General features: G+C 36.0%; 1 pseudogene across 1 annotated transcript; it reads left to right on the top strand.

The window, feature by feature from the left end:
- The first annotated feature begins 120 nt into the window (after positions 1 to 120).
- Positions 121 to 963, top strand: LOC148873913 (small ribosomal subunit protein uS13c-like; annotated as a pseudogene). Its single transcript, XR_016104779.1, has 2 exons — positions 121 to 567; positions 658 to 963. The product of XR_016104779.1 is annotated as a small ribosomal subunit protein uS13c-like (transcript).
- The last annotated feature ends 4,000 nt before the right edge of the window (positions 964 to 4,963 follow it).

Here is a 4,963-nt window from a genome sequence, read left to right as displayed (position 1 = left end):
AGCTCCATTCCGTTCTGTACCCGTTAAGCTTTTTCTAGTGTAAATTTAAGTTTTTTTCAAGTCCGCGGAAAAAAGCGTTGAATGGGAGACGTGGCCTGTTTCTATTGGTCAACCATAGCGTAGTCTAGGTCTGTGGTCGTAGGAAAGGTGAAGCTCCCCACGTCCCCAACGATTTAAACTGCCATGGCAGCAGTAGGCGCGGAGGAGAACAAGACACAGAGGGAGATTGGGAGAAGGAATGGCTCAAGCTCTGGCCATGGCGAAACCTCTCGCACTTTCATCATCGGTGCTTCGTAAAGGAGGGGACCCATCTTCTCCTTCACCCTCCAATGCGCTCGCGTTGGGGGCGTTGAAATCCCAGACAACAAGCGGATCGAGTACTCTCTGCAGCATATCTACGGCATCGGCCGAACTCGAGCTCGCCAGATACTCTAGGAGGTTGGCCTGGAGAACAAGGTCACCAAGGACTTGACCGAAGAGGAACTCACCACCCTTCGTGAAGAACTCTCCATCGAAGTAACCGTGGAGGGTAGGAAAGAGAAGAAATACATGATCGAAGGTGAACTGGTAATCCTCTCTCCCTCCTTTCTCTGTTTCGTCTCGTGGGTTTCGATTCTTTCTGCTGTTTAGTGAAGGATTCTGCTATTTGAGTCTCAGAGAGCTTTCAACGCGCTCAATATTAGGAGATTGATTGAGATTCAGTGCTACAGAGGAACCCGGCATCAGAAAGGGTTGCCTTGCAGAGGGCAGCACACGAGGAACAACTGTCGGACGTTGAAGGGTAAGAGGTTCCTGTTGCGGGAAAGAAGAAGGCCACTCGTTAACAATTCGACAACTGTTTTCATGAATCCCTTTATTCGAATGAGATTGTTGGGAGATTGGATCACTTGGTACGGTTATAGTCTCTACGAATAGTGTTTTCAGAGGGTTTTGTAATTGTGACAAGTGATATTCCCTTTCGATCTTCATATCCGGGTTCAGTAACCTTTTCTTCTGGGTCACTTCTATCTGGGTTCTGTTAACTTTTTTTTTTCCTTCTGGATCACTCCATGGTGTATGTGTCTGTTTCTATAACTAGTGAATGTGAACTATGAACTTCTTAGTAATTTTCCATTGTGTGTATGTGTTTGTTTCTACAACTATAATGAATGTGAATTTTGAAGTTGAGATCTGAGTAGTCGGTAGTGCTTGAAGCATGTTGTTCTTGTTGCTGCTTTTTATTAGGTATAAACCGAAAATAGTTTATACAGCATAGTACATATCTATGTTTGAAGTTTGTCAGAGAGTGGTCTAAGTCTCTTTAATTAACCATTTCTATACTTTAGTCTGTTCATCAACATATTCTCTCTCTTTTGAAGCCACAATGGTGAATTATCCTGTTATTACATCTGAACCTACTTGTCATTGCTGCATATTCCTGTTTTCCTTCCTTCTGTGGCTTCATGCCTCCTGGTGCTCTCAACCCACTTCTTGCTATGAGATGGCATTCTTTAGGCAGTAGCTGAGAGATGATCAATTTCTTCATTCTCATCCATTGTGTTGTCAAGCCTCTCACTTAGTTCTGAGCATTGTATTTGGTTTAGAGGTCCAATGTCCAATCAACCCTCATTTTGAATGAGGTACCTTTCTTCTCATGTCATTGTCTTCTTGATAGATGTTTTCTGTTTACCCAACTATCAACTATCTTCTTATCTTTGTTTGCACCACTGCTATGGATGAATGAATATATGCAATGAATGGTGTGAAATACTACTCTTTTCTTTCAATATGGGCATATGGGACATTTTTCCCTTTTCAGCCATAGTTGTCAAGGTGACACCTAGGCAAGCGCCTAGGCAACAAGGCGCCCTTGGAGGCTTGCCTCGCCTAATCGCCAAGCAGTTTTCTATAGCGTGTTATAAAAAACTTTTATATTCTTAATTTTTTTAGATTATAATTATAAAATAGACTCTTTTAAACTAAAATATTCATTTTGTGTGTTCATATACTAATTTCTTTTTATTATTTTCTTATTTGTTAGGGCTTAATCAACACAAACATTGCTAAATGTTGTATTGAACCCTCAAAGACTTCAAAACCTGAACCAATAAGTAAGGAAGAACAAAATGTTGTCCAATCAACACATTTTCTTCTTTTTCTTTACTAATTTTGCGTGTTTATTTACTAACAGAAATAGGGGTTCAGCCCTATTTCTTCTTCCTCGTTTTCTTTTATTCTTTTCATATAACAGAGATAGGGGGTTCAGCCCCTATATTTTTTTAATTTTCTTTTCTTTCTTCTTTTGCTTCTCATGAATATGTTGGAATATGTTAATTTTCTATACTTTAACATGAAGTTTATAATTTTCTTATGAAAATTATGGATATTTATTAAGGAAATATGATTATGGAACCTAGGAAACTACCCTAGGATACATGTTTTTACTTAAAAAAATCCATCATCGCCACCTAGGTGACAAGGCACCCCCTATCGCCTAGCCTCGCCTTGGCACCTTGAAAACTATGTTTTCAGCTACCTATATAGGAGGGGATAAAGGGGTAATAAATCAATCTAACAATTTCCTGTTTGTCGTAAGTTAGAAATAATGTTAAAATTTTGGTTATTTACCCATCTTTATGCTTCTATATCTTTGCATTTTGATATTGTGATATGCTTTTGTTAAGTTCTTTGCATATGTTTTGTCCTTTCAATGGATGTATGTTGATGTTGAACCAATGTCATAAAGAAACTAGTATGGTACTCATTTTTGGTTTATTTTATTAACTAAATTATTTTTAGTTAATTGATTAATGGTTTAATATCCAAATCCAGTCCCAATCTGTTATAAGCCCAATGGATAAGATTCCATTCATATCTAATATTAACAAATCAAATTTGGATCTAAGTATATCCTATTTCATATCCATCTACTACAGTGTTTAGGGTGCAATTTGAGCATAGTCAATGATATTATCCTCTGATCAAGGATCAAAGTATCGGTATCAAGTATTGCATCAAACAACTTAGATACAGATATAGTAGTGTTTTCAAAGTGCAAAAGGGCGCAAGACGAGGTGCACGCCTTTCTAAAACAAAGCATACAATTTTTTTTGAAAAATTAGAAATTGAAGAATATAATTGAAAAATATATAATTAAATAATTAACAAAAAGCCTATAAATATGTCAAATAACAACAAAAATGTGAAACAAGAACATTTAAGTTCTCAAGAGGAAGAGTCATAGACAATTTTCTACAAAAAAAAAAGGTCTAAGGTTTCAACCATTCTTCAAGAATCAATTAGCATCTTCTTCATCTTTATTTGGAAGTTCAACTTCATCTTCATTGTCATCTAACTTGTAGTCATCAAAATCCTCTTCCATTTCTTCATCAACATTAACTTCTTCCTCTTCTTCATCTTCCAATTGAAGTTGTCTTGCTCTTTTGCCACTAGCTTTTGTTGTTCTTTGAAGTTGAAGCTCTAGATCTTACCTACCTTCTTGGACCTTCAATTCCAGAAGCATAAGCAACATCTCCCCATGTTAATGTATCATCATTAAACACCAAATCATTTTCTACACCATCCTCGTCATGCCATATCTCCCCCATTAATCATTCACTATTCTCATCTATATCTTTTAATGAAACGGGGCATTGGTGTTACATGAGTCAAAACTTTCTTTAAGCATCTAGTTGAACTTAACAAATACCAAGCACTCACATCTGGATGCACTACATGTTAAACTTAAAACTTTCACTGCAATTTTTTGTAGATTTGGGGTAAAAGCATCAAATGTGGTCTACCAATTAGTAAAAAGTATAAAAAATAATCGAATTAGTGATTAGGCAAAATAAATATATTAAGAATATAAAATATTATATTAAATCAATGTTATTATTTACCTGGTGCTTTAATCTTCCTTTGGGAGATAGTCATATCAAAACCAAAAATGTCTTATGCATTCTTGTACTTGGATAATTCATCAGTAATTACACTTCTCTTGATCTTGTCATTTTCAAATATTTCAATTATTTTCCCAATCATAACCTCTTCATCAGACTCATTTCTCTTTTGATCATCATAATAAAAGTGTGGGTTCAAAAAGTAATATGTTGCATGCAATGGTTGGTGGAGTTGGCATTCCCACCTCTTATCAATAATTTCAAAAATGTCTTCATATTTTTCCTTCTTTCCACCAAATGTTTTGTTAATGGCCTCCTTTGCCCTTTCCATAGCCTCATAAAGATAACCCATGGAAGGTTTGTTTTCACAAAAGTCCTATCCTTTCTATCCATCCACCCATCAGACATAAGAGAGCAGCTCCACTTTTCTCAAGACTCCTTATGGTGTTGAAGCAATTGTTTTGTATAATCAACCTCCTTCTCCAAGAAAGGAACTTGCAACTTATAGTAACTTCGGATTTTTAATCACAGACCAAATTTATCTATTGCCTCTACCATTGCTTCAAAACTTTCAAGTATACAGTATTCAAAAAATTACCAACTTGATAAAACCATCTAGTAATGCTCTCTCCCTTCTTTATTATGTACATAACAAATAGTGGTTTGCTTCATTTTTTTTTTCTTCTCAAATTTGCAATTTCTTTTGGGGTTGCAGTAGGAAAGAATTTGTCCAAAGGCCTCTTTTGCCTTTCTATGGGGGTTATTTAGAATTTCTTCTTGAACGTAAAGCAGAATTTACATTTCTACAAACATTAGGAATGCGATTACCACCAAGCACTTCCACCTTGTCCCCCATCTCATCTTCATCTTCAATTATATTTTCAAAATCATCAAACTCTTGAATTCTATCCTCTTGGCATCTAACCATGTCCTCTTTCATTATTTTTTTTTTGCATGTACGCTAATATCTCTTCTTTCACCTCTTTTGGACATTTAGTACAAACTTTTGCATTTCTTTTTCCACCAATTAAATGTTCTTTTGTTCTAAAGGTCCCTCCATTTGTCACTTTTCAAGTGATAGA

The sequence above is a fragment of the Nelumbo lutea genome, chromosome 1 (assembly GCF_056320005.1).
Source record: "Nelumbo lutea isolate HS-2025 chromosome 1, American lotus-T2T, whole genome shotgun sequence".
Lineage (NCBI taxonomy): Eukaryota > Viridiplantae > Streptophyta > Magnoliopsida > Proteales > Nelumbonaceae > Nelumbo > Nelumbo lutea.
This window is presented reverse-complemented; position numbering and strand designations above follow the sequence as displayed.